Below are 21,501 nucleotides of genomic sequence, written 5' to 3' on the forward strand. Positions count from 1 at the left end.
CTTCTGATTACATTTGTGCTATCAATTCAAGGACCATTATTTTATCATTTATTTACAGAGTTTGAAAATGGATACACAGTTTTCATTATAATCTACATAAGATTGGTTCAAATGGCTCTGAGCACTATGGGACTCAACTGCTGAGGTTATTAGTCCCCTAGAACTTAGAACTAGTTAAACCTAACTAACCTAAGGACATCACAAACATCCATGCCCGAGGCAGGATTCGAACCTGCGACCGTAGCGGTCTTGCGGTTCCAGACTGCAGCGCCTTTAACCGCACGGCCACTTCGGCCGGCTAATCTACATAAGAAGACCATTAATGTCATCTAGATTGCAGAAGAGGGGAGAGTGGAAGATATGCTCTAATGAGCGTTGTCTTAGTCTCAAACGTCGTTCGCATGTATTAAAAAAACTAGATACTTTTTGCGCCTTGTCCCCATATACACACATTTCTGGCCTAGTTTTCTACACTGTTTGTCGCTCCTTTTATTTAAGCTACCTCACGTCTGAATCGCAAAAGGCAGAGGGGGAAGACGGTTACGACACGTGTCACTTGGAGAAAGTTCTTAACTACTTGCTTGCTGACACGCATCATGTCTAAAATTCCAGTAATCGTAATCAACACTCTCACCAAACTAGTACAGTTAATACGAGCAGGTTAAGTGAAGTTCACGGGTGATTTGACAATACTCGGTTTATTCCTACGAGCTTCATCACACTCGCACTGTAACCGAATTCATGCACTTAACACGTTTTGAATGTAGTCTGGCATCGCTGGTGAATTCCTTTAAAACCATACCCTGACTCTAAATAATTTTAGTTCCAAAAATTACTGCTTTTTTTTCTCGATCGCACAAACACACACACACACACACACACAATTCTCTTTTTAAAGGTTATGCGGGACTATGAATATTACGTAATATCGCAAGACCAGTTCAAAAATGGTTCAAATGGCTCTGAGCACTATGGGACTTAACAGCTGTGGTCATCAGTCCCCTAGAACTTGGAACTACTTAAACCTAACTAACCTAAGGACATCACACACTTCTATGCCCGAGGCAGGATTCGAACCTGCGACCGTAGCAGTCGCGCGGTTCCAGACTGAGCGCCTAGAACCGCTAGACCACCGCGGCCGGCAAGACCAGTTACAGGGGTGATTGTAACTGAGCTCTCGCTACTTAAGCCAGTGCACACGGAGAACGGTTTACCGCACGGGTCTCCAACTTTATAGGAATGATCGGACTACGCGTTGCAGGATTTTCTTTGTTAGTAATGGACGTGTCATTACTAGCTGTTAAGCGCCTGTACTCGTACGGCGACATAGGGTTGAAACAGAAGCATCAGTTTGTACTACAGTTGCGACACAAATTGTTGAAGAAGTAACTGGTGCCATGAGTCAGAATTCTGGATGCAACGCAATAAAACAACGTTAAGAACAGCGCATTGCAAATAAAATTAAATTAGTTGTAGGAAACAGAGAGTTAAAATGACGAATCGCACGGTACTCGAGCGCACAGGTACGCAATTAACAAATGTTACACTATAACGTGGAAATTGAAATATATTTCCTTCAACAGTTTATTCGTTATTTCTCTTCCGCATGTCCGCACCAAACTTTTCACAAAGTTTCATTGTCCTACGACAACTTGCTTTCCTTGGGGGCCTTCTCAGGCAGCGAAAGGTTAAGTAAAACCATGCTGTACTTTCATGCATAATTATTTTTCGTTTTATTTGAGACCTGCTGTCTGATATTTTAAAAAAAACGGGTCGTACATTATTCAACTTTGCATATAATGTCACGTTGTTGCATATTACAAGCAAAATCTGTTTTGAGCAATAAAACAATGTTAAGATCAACGCGCTGCAAAGAAAAGTAAGTTAGTTGTTGGAAACAGAGAGTTAAAGTAACGAATCGCACGGTGCACGAGTACACAGGACATGCTCTGCTGGTTTGCTTAGGCTCAACTTACTGCTGCGAAAAACAGAACGGCGGGCGCCAAGCCGCACCCTTCTGGTACACTGGAGCTTCCCCGACAGTGGTGCTAATTCGCTGGGTCAAAGACGCGTGTGGGGGATTCGATCTGTCCTGGAGTGGACTGATGCATGTACCCTTACATCCCCTCACATCAAAACAGCAAGAATTTATTCTCACAAGTGTAGGAAAAGACCCCCAAATTGAACGAAAAGAAAGAAAAAAAAGTTTGGCCAAAATGTGATACAAGTAATCCAGAAACGGAAATATAATCACGGATTACAATGGCACCCTTGTTTCCACATTAATGCTCTGAATGTCAGTATCTTAAAAGACTATATGCACCGAATTCATCCATCTGTAATTCTTGCGAAGTCTGCTTGTACGTGATAAAACTGTTTAAGAAAATTCATAATATTTTACAGTCTTATTTAGTATCAGTCTATTTCCAAGTCTCTTGGAATATTGTTTTCAAAGCTGCAAGAAAATACCACATTGAACACATACCTCAAAAGTGAAAATTAGGCATCAGTGTAATGAACAAAGCTTACGAAGGAAAGGCATTGTCTGTTGCCGTCTAAGCAGCCTGATTTATAGTAATAAAAAAAAAGGTTCAAATGGCTCTGAGCACGATGGGACTTAACATCTGTGGTCATCAGTTCCCTAGAACTTATGACTACTTAAATCCAACTAACCTAGGTACATCACACACATCCATGCCTGAGGCAGGATTCGAATCTGCGACCGTGGCGGTCACGCGGTTCCAGACTGAAGCGCCTAGAACCGCACGGCCACACCGGCCGGCGCTTTACAGTAACAACTGAGAATTGAGTAAACAGTAAAGATAAAATTTGACAATACCAACTTTTTGGAAACTCAGTATTGCTTGAGTACAAATACAAGAAACGATCACTAATGGTTTCATGCTTTCAGTGGCTCACTTTCACTGAAACCTTACACACAGGGAGGTACTACAAGGAGCTGCACACTTGTCAACACTTCACTGTTTGTGTGGTGCCAATTTGCCTTCCAGCCAAGTCGTTTGGTACGGCGCCTCACTGTGTAGTTAGAGCGACGAGGCAGCGCCCTACTTCACCCCTCTGAACGAGGTCACTGGCTGCGCCCCACGGCAAGGAGTTCGGCTGCCGACTTAAGTCTGCTCTCTTGAAAGCTCTCCTCTGCCGCTGTCCATGTGCTGACGTAAGCTGGCGCCAGCACACCATGTGGCACAGAGGTTTCACGAAGATCGACAGAGGCCAAAAACAGACTCACAGGAAAAGCGCCACCAACGCCCTCTCGGCAGCCAGTATTTAGATAGCTGCCACGGACCGGAGGGCCAGTTAGTTCGAGTTAGTTCGGGTCGGTTCACAGTCTGTCTTACCGAGTAGGTTCCAGTGTCATCAGTCGCAGCTCAGCGTGAATAGCAGCAGTTTGCTCAGCCACTAACATTAGACAGGCAGTACATAGCAAACTCACCAGCAGTGAGGCTAACGTGAACTATACAGAAGAGGTTGTACCACAATGACTAGATGGAGGTAAGTAACATTCGGCCTTTATGAATAAAGAACCCAGTTAATCTATGCATGCAGTTTGCGTCGTGGAAAGAGGACACGGGCCGCCAAACAACATCCTCTCCTTGCTCCCATGGTACAGCACCACAGTGACAACGAGACGACATAAAAGTCCGAAGCTCCAAATGCTGTTGATGACGATCGCCGTACTGTGCTCAGCTGCCTACGTGGCCACAGCAATCTGCTGCCGGCCATCACCTCTCTCTAGCCTCAAGTCACAAAAGCAACACGCCAAGTGTGCCACCATCTCCTGATCAGCAAAAGCCTTATGGTCACCGACCTACTGTCGATGTAAACCCGTCCAGGGGATAGCAGCATCACTTGGCAAGGAAAGTCTGTTAGATGTTTGTAGTATCACTAAGCATGCTGTCCGTGTGTAGAATGCGGAAGGCGCGCGATCTGTCCGAGCGATGTCAGACTGTGAAGGCCCAGAAGCTCGGCACGAGCATTTCGGAAACTGCACGACTTGTCGGGTGTTCGGGGAGTGCTGTGGTCTCCTCAACACGTGGCCAAACCAAAGTGAAACCACGTCCAGACGTCGTGTTGTTTGGCAGCTACCACTCAGTACAGGTGTCGGACGTCGTAGGTTGGGTACACTGGTACAACAGGAAGGGTGGCGAATTGTGGTGGAACCAACACCAGACTTTAATGCTGGACAGACTACAAGTGTGTCTGAACACACAGTGCACGAAACATTCCTAACGATGTGTCTCCACAACCGACAAGCCACGCATGTGCCAACACCATGACACCGGCAACTACATTTGAAATGGGTAGGTGGCCATCTACATTGGACGTTGGCGCAATGGCTGAGCGTTGCATGGTCTGATGAAACACATAATGATAATGAGTTGGTCTAAAAGAGTGAGTGATAATCGGCAATTGGGAGGGGATGTGTAAGAGCCACTTACATCGATGCAATAGTGGGTGTGAACGAGTTACAGTCAGCGGAGTTTCTGGGAGTGAGAAGTGAATTGCGTATTAAACAAAGCATGAATATGTTCCCGCACCAAAACTTTTACGAAATATTTTACAGGTACTGATGAAAGTAGAATGAGGCAGCAGGTGACATACTTTTCACACAGTCTTTTCAACAGGGGCATATTTGCCTTTTCTGCTTTAATTGGCGCATTTTGTTTGTAGTCCATATACTGACCTTGCCAGTACGTTAATCTACAAATACATATAAAAGGTTCTAACAACTAACTACAAATTTCGAATTCTGAGGAAAAGCGTCGCAACACATTCGTTATTCTGTGAACGATTTTAAACTGGATGTATGGCTTAAATTACGTATCCTCTTTGTGTGGAGGGTTTCAGTTACCACGGATGCACAACTCTCCTAAGTTAAAATTGTTCAACAAACACACTGGAAAACGTGTGGGTAAAAAAATCGTGTTTTCTTGACAGTTTATGCTCTCAAAAGGACCTTATCATCCACACTGCCACAACATAACATCTCCTTCTGTCTAATCTATCCCTTCTCCAGAATCAATGTGTTCAGATCTTCTCCTTCCATACTCTTTATACATATTCCCCATTAGCACGTAATTCACTATTTTGTGGTGGTACACTCAAATTTATCGAAAATGTAGACTGACTCACACACTGAATCACTCTGTGTCAGACAATCTTCAAAAGATAATTCTACAGTATTCCTGTTTACTTTTTACTGCTGGGTAGTCTCTATATCTGCAACAGTCTTTGGAAACATCGTCTCTCATAGTAGAATTTTGGCTATTTGAGACAATGATACGGCTTGCGCGGAATCTTAACACCATCTATGCTTGTAATAACAAATAGGCACCTTACTGACTCAACTACCTGACTGTCTTTAAGCAGTGTCTATTATATTACTGAAATCTGCATCCAGAAACTGTATCTCTTCACAGTACTAAGCACTTGACATTCTCTTTCATCTTCTAGTTCATTTCTATTCTCACTCTCACAATTCTTGTTGTAGTATGAGTCTGCGGACCGTATCTCCACTGTATGTGCAGGGAGTCTGCGCCTCCAGTGAAGTATTGATCACGACTCTATAAAGTATGGTCTCAGTTTCCACGCCACTGCGTATTGTTACAACTTTGTGAAACTCCTGGGCCTCAATTCCTTCAGTCTTCTGACCATGCCACATTTTGATGTCTGCCTGGCATGTGTTCATATGCTGATTCTTTTAACAAGGTCTGAATGGCAACTTTGGAAGACGAATACAGATGGGCTCCGCCATGACACACTGATCAGCCAGAACATTATGACCACCTACCTTTGACACGGATAACAGCGGCGATGCTTCGTGGCATGAAAGCAATGAGGCCTTCGTAGAACGCTGGAGGGAGTTGGCACACAGAAGTCACCTAATTCCCGTGAATTCAGGGAGGAGGGACGAAGAGCTCTGACATCACGGTCAGTCATATCCCAGATGTGTTCAATCGGGTTCAGTTCTTGGAAAGCTGGGGAGCCACTGTGTTGCTTCTAGCACTTCATCACGCTCCTGGATTTGTGACATGGCGTATTACCTTGTTGAAAATCGCCAATGTCGTCTTGAAGGGATGTATGTTGTCTGCCACCAGTTTATGATACTCTTGGGCCGTCGTGGTGGCTTTCAAGAGCTCTACTACACATATTGTTGCCCACATGTTTGTTCCCCAGAGCATAATTCATATGAGCCAGTTTGCCTCTGCCCTGCAGTACAAATCTCAAGGAGATGTAACGACGAATTCGCGCCCTCCCTTCGGCATAATGGAGAAGGTATCAGTTCATGAGACCACGCAACACTGTCATTGCGCCAAGGTTAAACGCCGATGGCCACCTGCCCATTTCAGTCGTATTTGCCGATTTAGTGGTATTATCATTGACACATACACGGTTAGCTGACTGCGGAGCCCCTTCGTTACGAGTGTTCGGTGCACTGTGTGTTCATCATGAACGTCTGATGTTAGTTCCGCCACAGTTTTACCGGTCTGTTTAGCCAACGACTTCAGACATATGTAATGAGGGGTGGCCGCCCAACCTCACGAAGTTTTTATTTGGTGACGCCTACCACTAAAGCACTCTTCGAGCACCCGACAAGTCGTGTAGTTTGCGAAATGCTGGCGCCGTGCCATCGACCCATCACAATTTGCCCATAGTGAAACTGAGACAGATCGCACACCTTACCCATTCTACACACTATCAGCAATCTCAGTGATACTACATACGCCATTCCCCGCCAGGTGGACGGATTTATGTCCATTGTAGGCAATCAGTGCATAGGTTATTGTGGTACTGGTTGTGGTTCACCATCTCTTTCTGGATAAGCGAATCGATAGTGGACCCTCCCAGGGAACACGGCCTTATCGTAGGCACCTTCAGTGCTGGGCGGGAGGGTTTGTGTGCCTCGATGACGTCTAGAGCTATGCCGGTGGTAGTGTAGCTACTGGGAGGGTCGCCCAAGCCTTACTGGTCTCGACTGAGGAGTGTGTCACGCAACATAGGGCAGGGGGCTCTGTAGGCGTAGGGGAGCCAACATCTCTAGGGCAGTAAACCCTAAAGAAGTCCAGTTCCTCCAAGAAGGGGTTGGGCGTGGGGCTGATAAACCCACACCGTAAAAATGACATATTACAGAACCCCAGCAAGAGCTTCTGATGATGGATGAGACACAAAAAACACGACCACGGTAAAGAAAAGGGACAAAATATTTGGCAATAGTAGCATGGAAAGTACGAACAGTGTTGAAACCTGGAAAAATGAAAGAAATAGCTGATGAGATCATGAAGTTCAAGTACAACATTGTAGCGCTACAAGGAATAAGATGGCAAGGACAAGGACAGATAAATATGCCCCAGTATTCTCTGTTGTATAGTGGAGCAGACACAAGAAGAGAACAAGCCAGACCGGGATTCATAATAACAAAGGAGATTGGTAAAAGTGTTTTGGAATTAAAACCCATAAATGAAAGACTTAGCAGACTGAGAATGAAAGGGAAATACAGAAATATAACTATAATAACAGCATATGAACCAACAGAGGAAGCAGAAGAAGAAGAAGAAAAGGAAACGTTTTATGATCTAGAAAGGGCAAGCAGTGAAGTACAAAAGTATGATCTGGTCTTAGTTATGGGAGATTTTGATGCACTGGTTTGGCGAAGCGAATATGGAAGAGTATGTGGGAGATACACATGACATGAAGAAAGTAATAAGAATGGAGAAATGCCAGTTTGCTGCTAGAAATAATCTAATCGTCAGGAGCACATGTTTCGCACATAAAAGAATACATCTCGGAACACGGAAATCAAATGTAAGTGGAGTAGTCTATCATATAGACCATGTGTTAGTAAAGGCACTGCATGCCACGTCAATTATCGATGCAAGGAGCTGCAGGGGTCCTAACTGTGACCCAGACCACTACGCTGAAAAAGCTGTAGTGAGAGACAAACTATATGAAACACTTAAACTTGCCGGCCGCGGTGGCCGAGCGGTTCTAGGCGCTTCAGTCAGGAACCGCGTGACTGCTACGGTCGCAGGTTCGAATCCTGCCTCGGGCATGGATGTGTGTGATGTCCTTAGATTAGTTAGGTTTAAGTAGTTCTAAGTTCTAGGGGACTGATGACCTCAGCGGTTAAGTCCCATAGTGCTCAGAGCCATTTGAACCAACCACTGAAACCTGGAATGGAGAAAAATACAAACTGAGACACAGAAAAACTGAATGACCGAGAAGTTGTGAAAGCATACCAAGCAAAAGTTAGAGATGCACTGACTCCCAGTGAGGAAACAACGGGAATACGAAAAATATGGACTAAGATCCAGAAAGCGCTGAAAGAGGCAGTAGAAAACATAGTCTGGATGAGAAGAAATGCACGAAATGAGTGGTTTGATGATGAATGCAGGCTAGTAACAGAACGTAAAAAAGAAGCAAGACTGAGAATGAAACAGGGAGGAACGAAAAGAAACGTGTAGGTGTACAAAGAATTACGACCTAATGTCCAAACAATATGCAAGGAAAAGGAAAGGGAATGGCTGAAATCAAAGTTTAAAGAGGTTGAAGAATTAAAGGAACAAAATGAAACGCAAAAACTCTATCATGTCGTGGGAAAGATGAGAAAAAATTTTCAACCTAAACGAAAAACGGTGAGATAATAAGAGATGAACATGAGATGTTGCAGAGGTGGGCAGAATACTTTGAAGATATGCTCAACAAAAACTCAGATCAGGTCCCAAGAGATACACAGGAACCGGAAGACAAATAACGGAAAAAATTTTAAGAATATCGTAGATCTCCACTTCCTGTTCGTTGATATTGAGTAAGCTTTCGATAGTATTAATAGACCAGCGTTGTAATAAGGGCTGAAAGAGTTGGACATCTGTGATATACTGAAAGGTTCATCGAGCTAACAATGAAGGATACAAAAGCAAAAGCAAATAACAGAATGAACAGGCAGTTTGACTTTGAGGATGGATTGACCAAGGTGATGGTCTCTCTGCAGTCCTGTTTAGCTTACCACTGCATAATATCCTACAAAAAGTAGATAAATGAGGAACAATAATGATAAAATCCAGCCAGAGATGCGCATATGCAGATGATATTTCCATCGTGGCAAGGGATGTAACATCGCTTAAGGAAATATATGACAAATGGAAGCAGAAGAAACAAGAATTGGACTTACTATAAATGAAAGCAAGACTAAATGTACGGTTATGTCCAATTCTGAAGCTAGAAGAACACCACAGGACCTCAAGAGCTCTGATAAATGCTTCAAAGCTGTTAGATGCTTCCATTATTTAGGTGTCCTCCAAACCAGTGATGGTAGTATGAGAAAATGTATTGAATAAAGGATACAAGCACGAAACAAAGTCTATTACGCAAACCTAAAGATACTCAAGAACTCTCTAATTACAAGAACAACTAAATTAAGAGTATACTATTCCCTTGTGCGACCTGTTGCGACATATGGATCAGAAACGTGGATAGTGATTGAAGCAGACAGTAACAGCCTAAGGGATTTGAAAGGAAAATCTTACGAAAAATCTGTGCACCTGTGAGAGAGTCAGAATCAAAGAATACGTTGGTTAGGTGATGTGGAGGAGTTGACGTAACATGATCATGAACAAGTCGCACGTCTGTATACAGTTCAGCCACATCTTTTTGCTTTCGTTGCAAATGGTCTGCCGCCTCCTGGTTGTGTCTGTTGACCTCAGACTGAAATGTAACAGGGAAAACACCTCATCATTCTCATCTACTGCCACTGGCTGCGTTTGATATGTATACCCTTGATTTCGTAACTACATCTGTTTGATTTTCGTTGTCAGTGCTACCCTGTAAGCTTCAATCTCGTATTTTTGGAGCGAGGTCTCTCGTTGGGCGACCTGCTGGCACACTCGCTAGAGCGTCTCCTTGTGTTCTCCATAAACTTCACAATAGCCTCTCTTATCACAATACTGTCTGTACTGGTCTCCTCTGACTTCACTGTCAGTTGATTTTCGATCGCCTACATGCCACTTTCAGTTCATTCCGACAACTCATGTAGATTCCCTTCTACCTCATCAACTTTCGCTACTATTCCGTCTTTGGGGAATCCCTTACTACAGTCTTTTCGCATGAAGTCTGTAGCTAGCGTTGGTCTCTCCAGCTACAAAGTGAAACGAAATTCCTAATTCTTCACCTTTTCCGTCAAGATTTTTATCCAGCGCCTGTTGTCCCTCACTAAAGGTCTTGGTTTGATCATCAATTTTTTTCTCTAATTCCCGGTTCCCTTGCAGCATTAGCACGAACATTTCAACTAGTGGATGTCCTGAAACAGCTGTCGTACTGATGCCCGTACCTGTCTGGACAGAAACGACTCTTGTAGTAGAAAATGTGTCCTTCCTCCTTCCATTGTTCACCAAACTCACTCAAAAAGGGGGTACTGAAGAGTAGAAAGCAAAAAGATTTCCTTTATTATTAATAGTCAACATGAACACTTGTTAAATAAATTTCTATACTAACAGACTCTCTGAAAGAATTAATCACCACAAAAAGAACACATAAAGCCATTAACAATGCTGTTATGCAGCGTCGGATATTTGATACTAGCGGAATTCTGTCGACCATGGAAGAGAATTATATGTTATTAATTAACAGAGCCTCCTGCTTTACAAAAACTCCTGTGAATAAGGAAGCTTGGCAGGAAGTCGCCAAATGAAAGTTGACTTTTACGTTATTACTACTATCCTGAAGGAAACCCGCTGAGTGAAACACTTTTGTTAACTTGGAACCATCTCTTTGCTTTTGCTGTCCTCGCCTGTATCATCTTGTTTCCTTGTTGATTTAGTGAACAGGATGAATCAACAAATAGCCGCCTTATGGTAACGATAATCTTATTACACGTGACGGAGAAAGGCTTATGCAAACAGGTGTTCGACAGTGACGTGGTGGAGTGCATGTAGCATTCGGACATATCTCATATGATTCCATTCTGATGTGATTAAATACTGAATGGGCTTACTATAAAAGGTCTCCTACCCTTCTTCATTATACAGGTTGTGGTGTTGGAAAAAGTATTTCGAATAACAGTTTTTTTGGCACAAATGGTGACAGCTTCCCTAATTCTTAATGCCAAGCTTTTATTTCTGAACGTAAGATCAAATGGTTTATTAGGCTATTCTAATCAGAGAACATCCAACAGTTTAACTTTGAGGTGAAATGTAAAAAATGCGCTCACTGCGGACGAACTGAGGTATCCTTTTAGATGCACATATAACGTACCAATCTGTTAATGATAGATGGTGGAAGAAGAACTGCCTAACGTGGAACAGAGATCCTACGAAAAACCAAAGCCACTAAAATAGACTGAAACAAGAACGCTTCCCTAACGTACATGAGCTGATCAAACGTAACTGAAAACTATGAATCTGAAATCCTTCTCCCAAAACCCGCCAGAAATACCTTGACGAGAACGTCTGCTAACTTACCCCAAATAGTCCAGAAGTGTTTCGAAAACACCCCCGCTGGTGGAACGCATCCTCTTCTGTTAATTGTGCGTTTACACCTGTGCATATTTCTCTGCGCACGAGGCTTGCGCGGCCGTTGAAGGTAGAGGCAAGGGAGCGCATGCAGTGGTGCAAAGTTATGCGTGCCTGCAATGTGCGGGCACAGGTCACCTTGCGCGGACGCAGGAGCGGGGCTGGTATGTGCAACTCTCGAGCGCATATCCACGGTTCTCTTCGTCCATTGGTTTGTTTGGCCGTAACTATTAGTTGAAACACAAAGTTCCTTGCAAGCGTTTATGTTGATTGGGCTAATTAGAAACAAATGGAATTTGTGGAGGACTGTCGCTCCTGTCTTTGTATATGGTTCGTCGGTTCTACCGATTATAAAGCCGAACGTAAGAGAAATGACTGTATGCAGTTGCTAACACATGAGTATAACATCTAAGCGACGAAATTACTTCTACGGCGGGTACCATGGCTCACTCGATAGCGTTGGAGGAGTGTAAATACGTAGTCAATGGTTCGCCTGTTCGATTGTTGCTGTGATGTTTATAGACGCGCAACATCTATAATGAAGGGTGGCCGCCCAATCCCACGACCTGTGGACGTGGCCTCAGTCGGTTTCACCACGTGTTGAAGACGCTCAGCACAGCACTCCTTGAACACCCATCCTGTCTTTCAGTTTCCGAAATTCTCTTCACGAGCCCTCGGGCCGTCGCAGTGTGCCTCAAATCACGTTCCTTCCCCATTCTACACACGGACAGCACGCTCAGTGAGAGTATTTGTACATGCACCGTACAAGTGTTTGACAAGCAATCATTCCTCTACAGGTGACGCTCCTATTACCTGGACGGGTTTATATCACAGTATGTCTCTGGACATAATGTCTGGCTGATCTGTGTAGGTAGACAATCGTGTGGATTGTTTCAGTGTTAAATATTTGATCTTGTTCAAGTTATAGAAAAGTGACCCAATATTTCGTGTGTGTTGTAGTATCCACGCGGCCTCTACCACAAGTAAATCTAAAAACCCACCACCGTGCTGACCAGCGTCTCTTCCTCCAGCACAACCGTTGGTTACAAGTGGAGTTCCATAGAGACGTAGTCACCGGAAAACAACGTCATTCGAAAATTCGAACGGCAGACTGAATATGCGTACATTACGAATCCCACATTCAGTGTATGCTATTTTAACGCCACTAAGTGAGCCATTATCGAGTTTGAATCTTTGGATGTCACCAGTGGAAGTTATACTACTGTCACATAATTCGGAATTGTTCAGTCTCCTGAAAGAGACTTCAGAATGAAGTGCAACTCAAAATTGGTAATCGTTGAGCTAGGAAGACAGGGTGAAAAGTTTTTCGTTTACCTTGAACCATGCGTCATTTGTATACGCATCCGATCATCTCTCTTACTGTAGCTACGTTACTGTATACTAAGAGAGGTTTGAACGACGCATCGGAGCTGGCACCCAGACAAATTGTACGAATCGACTAATTCCTTTTGCAAAATATTCTGATTGTGCTGAAGTTTATGTTAAACTAATATCACCATTTGTATTTACATCGTTCGCATTTTACTTGCAAACACGTAGAAAAGCACTTTTTCCTGAGAGGTTTTCGAAGCATGCCACTTCTATACTTTAAACTTGTACGATTCGGTTCAAACTTTGGACCAAGTTAGGTGAATTGATGAAATGAAAAGGAATTTTTGCATCCAATAGTCTTTACTCGTTGTCATGCTACGATGGTTTGAAGTTGAGTTGTATGTAGCACGTCAAATTCATTCTTACGTGAATTGAATGGCAGGAAACTGTTTGCAGTGATTCGACTCAAATGAATAATGCATTCTTACCGTAAAACTGAAAACTTTCTTTAAGAATTCTAATTTTTCAATCGTATTTAATGTACAAAAAACACGTTTGCATGATTTTTTTTTTTACGTACGCAGCTTATACACTTCTGGAAATTGTAATAAGAACACCGTGAATTCATTGTCCCAGGAAGGGGAAACTTTATTGACACATTCCTGGGGTCAGATACATCACATGATCACACTGACAGAACCACAGGCACATAGACACAGGCAACAGAGCATGTACAATGTCGGCACTAGTACAGTGTATATCCACCTTTCGCAGCAATGCAGGCTGCTATTCTCCCATGGAGACGATCGTAGAGATGCTGGATGTAGTCCTGTGGAACGGCTTGCCATGCCATTTCCACCTGGCGCCTCAGTTGGACCAGCGTTCGTGCTGGACGTGCAGACCGCGTGAGACGACGCTTCATCCAGTCCCAAACATGCTCAATGGGGGACAGATCCGGAGATCTTGCTGGCCAGGGTAGTTGACTTACACCTTCTAGAGCACGTTGGGTGGCACGGGATACATGCGGACGTGCATTGTCCTGTTGGAACAGCAAGTTCCCTTGCCGGTCTAGGAATGGTAGAACGATGGGTTCGATGACGGTTTGGATGTACCGTGCACTATTCAGTGTCCCCTCGACGATCACCAGTGGTGTACGGCCAGTGTAGGAGATCGCTCCCCACACCATGATGCCGGGTGTTGGCCCTGTGTGCCTCGGTCGTATGCAGTCCTGATTGTGGCGCTCACCTGCACGGCGCCAAACACGCATACGACCATCATTGGCACCAAAGCAGAAGCGACTCTCATCGCTGAAGACGACACGTCTCCATTCGTCCCTCCATTCACGCCTGTCGCGACACCACTGGAGGCGTGCTGCACGATGTTGGGGCGTGAGCGGAAGACGGCCTAACGGTGTGCGGGACCGTAGCCCAGCTTCATGGAGACGGTTGCGAATGGTCCTCGCCGATGCCCCAGGACCAACAGTGTCCCTAATTTGCTGGGAAGTGGCGGTGCGGTCCCCTACGGCACTGCGTAGGATCCTATGGTCTTGGCGTGCATCCGTGCGTCGCTGCGGTCCGGTCCCAGGTCGACGGGCACGTGCACTTTCCGCCGACCACTGGCGACAACATCGATGTACTGTGGAGACCTCACGCCCCACGTGTTGAGCAATTCGGCGGTACGTCCACCCGGCCTCCCGCATGCCCACTATACGCCCTCGCCAAGTCCGTCAACTGCACATACGGTTCACGTCCACGCTGTCGCGGCATGCTACCAGTGTTAAAGACTGCGATGGAGCTCCGTATGCCACGGCAAACTGGCTGACACTGACGGCGGCGGTGCACAAATGCTGCGCAGCTAGCGCCATTCGACGGCCAACACCGCGGTTCCTGGTGTGTCCGCTGTGCCGTGCGTGTGATCATTGCTTGTACAGCCCTCTCGCAGTGTCCGGAGCAAGTATGGTGGGTCTGACACACCGGTGTCAATGTGTTCCTTTTTCCATTTCCAGGAGTGTATGTTTCAGACTTGTGTGAAGTTTGTATGAAGATAGACAAATAGATATTTTTAACGGTCGGCCTATTTTGTGGAAACTTAATCCGTTGTCACGATAGAAGTATCATCGTTGGAAGCATAATAAAAAAACCTATACCGGCCTAGTTGTAGCTCGAATCGACAAATGCTACATTGCTTGCCAAGCTATGGAGTTCTAATGTCAAAATTATGGTAGAGTAGAAGTTGGGAACCAGAATGAAAAATCCTGCTATCATACCACAAGAAGAGCAAGTACATCCGGGGCCGAGTGACGATTTTTAAAAAAAGGGAGATGGATTTTGACTTATGTACCGGCTCCAAAAACATTGTGCATTTTTTACTAGTTAACCCTCCTGCCCGGTGTAGTGAGGTCCTTAGCTGCACGATGTTGGCCCATATGCATCTTGCAGTTTTTATAGGCTAAAGCCACTATCCTGCCCCCAAAATCCAGATGATTCGCAGACATAGGAAACGATATGTAATGTCAAAAGCTGAAGAGCGAACATGTAATAACTAAATTACTTTTCCTGAGGTGATAAAATTTCTGGGGCAGGATTTGTTCCTGGAGGGATGATACCATGTATCACATTACCTTACTTGACACGTTGCATTATATTACATTACATGGGTAATAATAGTAACAGGGTAAAAGTAGCGAATATGTCGTGATGTTTTAATTTAAATGTCTTTGAAATTGCCAGATAAGTCGAAAGGCCAGTTACCTTCTTTTACACCTCTAAGTTCTGCCCAGGACGTTTCGGCGGGTTTTGTGTCAAGATAGGAGCATTTTTCATTCTATATCATCATGAGCAATCGTAACTTCCTCGAGTACCCAATTATGAATGTCAGAAGCGATAGGACGCGGAGAGATGCTATCAAAAATGTAGTGTTTGCAATCCGCTCTATGTAATTTAAATCCAGAAATTTTTTAAGGCACGCACGAACCCTCTACCATCACGCCCCTCATAAACACAAAGCGGCCGCTGCCCTGGGCGCCATTCACGCAGCACGGCCACCAAGTGCCCGATCGCTGCCAGGGCTGCTTAAGTGCAAAGACCACGGAATTAGGCAGTTCTAACTGCACCCAGAACTAATCTGTCACTCAGGCTTATAATACACTACTGGCCATTAAAATTGCTACACCACGAAGATGACGTGCTACAGTCGTGAAATTTAACCGACAGAAAGAAGATGCTGTGATATGCAGATGATTAGCTTTTCAGAACATTCACAGAAGGTTGGCGCCCTTGGCGACTCCTACAACGTGCTGACATGAGGAAAGTTTCCAAACGATTTCTCATACACAAACAGCAGTTGACCAGCGTTGCCTGGTGAAACGTTGTTGTGATGCCACGTGTAAGGAGGAGAAATGCGCACCATCACGTTTCCGACTTTGACAAAGGTCGGCTTCTAGCCTATCGCGATTGCGGTTTATCGTATCACGACATTGCTGCTCGCGGTGGTCGAGATCGATGACTGTTAGCAGAAGATGGAATCGGTGGGTTCAGGAGGGTAATACGGAACTCCGTGTTGGATCCCAACGGCCTCATATCACTAGCAGTCGAGATGACAGGCATCTTATCCGCATGGCTGTAATGGATCGTGCAGCCATGTCTCGATCCCTGAGTCAACAGATGGGGACGTTTGCAAGACAACAACCATCTGCACGAACAGTTCGACGACGTTTACAGCAGCATGGACTTTCAGCTCGGAGACCACGGCTGCGGCTAGCCTTGGCGTTGCATCAGAGACAGGAGGGCCTGCGATGGTGTACTCAACGACGAACCTGGGTGCATAAATGGCAAAACGTCATTTTGTCGGATGATTCCAGGTTCTGTTTACAGCATCATGATTTTCGTATCTGTGTTTGGCGACATCGCGGTGAACGCACATTGGAAGCGTGTATTCGTCATCGCCATACTGGCGTATCACCCGGCGTGATGGTATGGGGTGCCATTGGTTACACGTCTCGGTCACTTCTTGTTCGCATTGACGGCACTTTGAACAATGGACGTTACATTTCAGATGTGTTACGACCCGTGGCTCTACCCTTCATTCGATCCCTGCGAAACCCTACATTTCAGCAGGATAATGCACGACCGCATGTTGCGGGTCTTGTACGAGCCTTTCTGCATACAGAAAATGTTCGACTGCTGCCCTGGCCGGCATATTCTCCAGATCTGTCACCAATTGAAAACGTCTGGTCAATGGTGGCCGAACAACTGGCTCGTCACAATACGCCAGTCACTACTCTTGATGAACTGTGGTCTCGTGTTGAAGCTGCATGGGCAGCTGTACCTGTACACGCCATCCAAGCTCTGTTTGACTCAATGCCCAGGTGTATCAAGGCCGTTATTACGGCCAGAGGTGGTTGTTCTGGGTACTGATTTCTCAGGATCTATGCGCCCAAATTGCGTGAAAATGTAATCACACGTCAGTTCTAGTATAATATATTTGTCCGATGAATACCCGTTTGTCATCTGCATTTCTTCTTGGTGTAGCAATTTTAATAGCCAGTAGTGTATATCACATCTTTACTTATCAGGACATTTCCTTCCATGAATAGTGTGCTTATTCAAGCACTGACAGTGAGGACGCACGCATGTGACACCATACTTTTTATACGGGCATTCAGGAAATACGCTCCGCCCGAAACGGTTCAATATATAAGTAAATTTTTGAACAACGTGACCAGTTGATTTATAGAGAAACTTGTAGTACAGACGTGAGAAGTACTCTCAGTCTGAGTGTGATAACATACAACTACACGTTGACAAAATGTCGGTCCCATAGAAAGACGAAAAGTGCAAGTTTCAGCTTGTAACAGCACAGTTTATAACTAGTCAGTCATGCGAAGCAAACACCAGGAAGCAACAGAGAACTTGAGTTCAACGATCACACAAGACCAACTTCAGACAAAAAAAGTGGCATCGTTCATTACGTAGTGGGATACCGTGCAACTATGGTTAGGGCACAACAGAGATTATTCACGTAATAATGCTGTAGAATTTTTTTGGGCCTTTGTCACGTCAGACTACCAGGGGACATCGAGTATCCACAAAGAACGACAGATTTCACATGCAGTGGTGACAAATGTAGAATAATCGTTATTTACTGGCTGGGCATTTACAAAGGCATTCATTACATAATGTGTTATCTAAAATATTCTAATAGCTCTATACTGAGTTAGAATATTCCTTACATGTTTTATTATAATATTATAAAATATTACGAACGTTCTTGAGCCACTCTGTGACTCACCCAGAGAGCCTGTGTCTGTCTTCCAGGTCACCCTCTTGGCCGTGCACTTCACACAAGTAAATGGTCCACTGATTGTGTATCCCACCTCACATTCAGGTCTGTCCGATAGGCACCATTTGTTGGGTTCAAACGGATCTGAGCACTATGAGACTTACCTTGTGAGGTCATCAGTCCCATAGAACTTAGTACCACTTAAACCTAACTAACCTAAGGACATCACACACATCCATGCCCGAGGCAGGATTCGAACCTGCGACCGTAGCGGTCGCGCGGTTCCAGACTGTAGCGCCTTGAACCGCTTGGCCACTCCGGCCGGCCCCCATTTGTTCATCAATTTCTTACACCTAACAACACTCTTCATGACACGGTTCAAAGTTGTCCGTAATTTCCTTGGGAGGTTGAATCCATGGATCTTCTTGTGGAGTCATCCCCCAAGTTTCGATTCTTATATCGACTTACAGCCCACAGTTCTTTCCAAACTGTCTTCGAGTCGAAGCCTTGCAATTCTTCGTCGATTTTCAATAAAGGTGACCTGGATTTAAGTCGGTTTAGAGGTGTGAGATCTCTGGATTGTCCAGGAATTTTCTATATGATCTTGTGGCTAACTATGTTCGAATAGATTTGATGGGGCTCTATGTTTGCTAGGCTAGGCAGCCGGGCACACGAGGTAACCCTGAAGTGTTTCCTTAAGTTGTACGTCCACTTAGGCTATGAATGCACTTCTCATCATGACTGGCGAGCAATACTCAGCCACGCTGTAGGCAAACGATAGTGGTGAAGTCCTCAATGTGCTGCCTTCGCAGCCCCATGTCGTTCTAGTTAGTTCCGACAGGATATCATTACGGCATTTCTGTTTTGCACCTTGTAGATGTGCCGTATAAGCTAGTGCAATATAATTTCATTCACAAGTACTTAGGCTTATCTTCATGCCTGATGCTTAGCCCATTCATAGAGCGTTGTCGTTTTCTACTTCTATCCTTATTGTTAGGGTGCACTATGGTGCTGGTGGTATTGTTAGGGTTTGGATGCAGATGCCACTTGAAGTAGTAGGTGTTCAGCAGTTCCATGTCTGCATTAAATACACTCCTGGAAATTGAAATAAGAACACCGTGAATTCATTGTCCCAGGAAGGGGAAACTTTATTGACACATTCCTGGGGTCAGATACATCACATGATCACACTGACAGAACCACAGGCACATAGACACAGGCAACAGAGCATGTACAATGTCGGCACTAGTACAGTGTATTCCACCTTTCGCAGCAATGCAGGCTTCTGTTCTCCCATGGAGACGATCGTAGAGATGCTGGATGTAGTCCTGTGGAACGGCTTGCCATGCCATTTCCACCTGGCGCCTCAGTTGGACCAGCGTTCGTGCTGGACGTGCAGACCGCGTGAGACGACGCTTCATCCAGTCCCAAACATGCTCAATGGGGGACAGATCCGGAGATCTTGCTGGCCAGGGTAGTTGACTTACACCTTCTAGAGCACGTTGGGTGGCACGGGATACATGCGGACGTGCATTGTCCTGTTGGAACAGCAAGTTCCCTTGCCGGTCTAGGAATGGTAGAACGATGGGTTCGATGACGGTTTGGATGTACCGTGCACTATTCAGTGTCCCCTCGACGATCACCAGTGGTGTACGGCCAGTGTAGGAGATCGCTCCCCACACCATGATGCCGGGTGTTGGCCCTGTGTGCCTCGGTCGTATGCAGTCCTGATTGTGGCGCTCACCTGCACGGCGCCAAACACGCATACGACCATCATTGGCACCAAAGCAGAAGCTACTCTCATCGCTGAAGACGACACGTCTCCATTCGTCCCTCCATTCACGCCTGTCGCGACACCACTGGAGGCGGGCTGCACGATGTTGGGGCGTGAGCGGAAGACGGCCTAACGGTGTGCGGGACCGTAGCCCGGCTTCATGGAGACGGTTGCGAATGGTCCTCGCCGATACCCCAGGAGCAACAGTGTCCCTAATTTGCTGGGAAGTGGCGGTGCGGTCCCCTACGGCACTGCGTAGGATCCTATGGTCTTGGCGTGCATCCGTGCGTCGCTGCGGTCCGGTCCCAGGTCGACGGGCACGTGCACCTTCCGCCGACCACTGGCGACAACATCGATGTACTGTGGAGACCTCACGCCCCACGTGTTGAGCAATTCGGCGGTACGTCCACCCGGCCTCCCGCATGCCCACTATACGCCCTCGCTCAAAGTCCGTCAACTGCACATACGGTTCACGTCCACGCTGTCGCGGCATGCTACCAGTGTTAAAGACTGCGATGGAGCTCCGTATGCCACGGCAAACTGGCTGACACTGACGGCGGCGGTGCACAAATGCTGCGCAGCTAGCGCCATTCGACGGCCAACACCGCGGTTCCTGGTGTGTCCGCTGTGCCGTGCGTGTGATCATTGCTTGTACAGCCCTCTCGCAGTGTCCGGAGCAAGTATGGTGGGTCTGACACACCGGTGTCAATGTGTTCTTTTTTCCATTTCCAGGAGTGTATTTTGTCGTGGTCGTTAATATGTTTATCTCCATACGCGATGGCCAGGTCGTCCGCATATGCAAAATTACGTATTTTGTGTCTGGCATGTCGGCAATATACAGAATGGAAAGAATAGGTGCTAGTGCCGAACCCTGTGGTAGTCCATTATTCAGAACCATGTCGTTGGTACTGTGACATGAATTGGGGGAAAACCAGAACAGAAAGAATCGAAGCCATCGAAATGTGGTGTTACAGACAAATGTTGACAGTTAGGTAGAGTAATAAGGTAAGGAAGGAAATTTTCCTCAGAATGGAAGAGGACAGCAACATGTGGCAAGCACTGCCAAGGGGAAGGTACAGGACGATAGGACATGTGTCAAGACAACAGGGAATAAGGAATTACTGCCATCGTACTAGAGGCTGTAGCAAAGCTTTGCAGGAAGGCAAGGATTGGAATACAACCAGAAAATAGTTGAGTATGTAGGCTGAGTTGCTACTGTCCAATGGAAAGAGACGTAGCTGTACGTTTTCTGCACCATTCTTCCAATACGTGATGATCGGACAACCGTGAACATGAACAGTCACGAATAGCTTGTGGTATACTTGTTAAAAGATGGCATTAAAATATATTCCATCGGTTTATGGTTGTGTGTGTGTGCTACTTTTTTATATTTAAAAACCAGTTTGATAACTTCAACTACAGATAATTTCTCGTCACGCTACTTATTGAAGTGTGATCGTTAATTTCAGTGTAATTTGGTGTATTAAATTACTTATCAATTTGTGGAAGGGAAGCGCTACCTGTTTTGGTGTACCCAGGAGCCAATAAAATAATATTACGAAAAATAATGTTCAGAGTAATGCCGAGAGT

The 21,501-nt window shown here is 45.4% G+C and overlaps 1 protein-coding gene across 1 annotated transcript in view; it reads right to left on the reverse strand.

Annotated features, from left to right (window-relative positions):
• Window positions 1-21,501, reverse strand: part of LOC126203308 (serine protease inhibitor I/II-like) — a 213,944-nt gene that overhangs the window by 178,356 nt on the left and 14,087 nt on the right. The window lies entirely within an intron of this gene.

The sequence above is a fragment of the Schistocerca nitens genome, chromosome 9, assembly GCF_023898315.1.
Source record: "Schistocerca nitens isolate TAMUIC-IGC-003100 chromosome 9, iqSchNite1.1, whole genome shotgun sequence".
Taxonomy (NCBI): Eukaryota; Metazoa; Arthropoda; class Insecta; order Orthoptera; family Acrididae; genus Schistocerca; species Schistocerca nitens.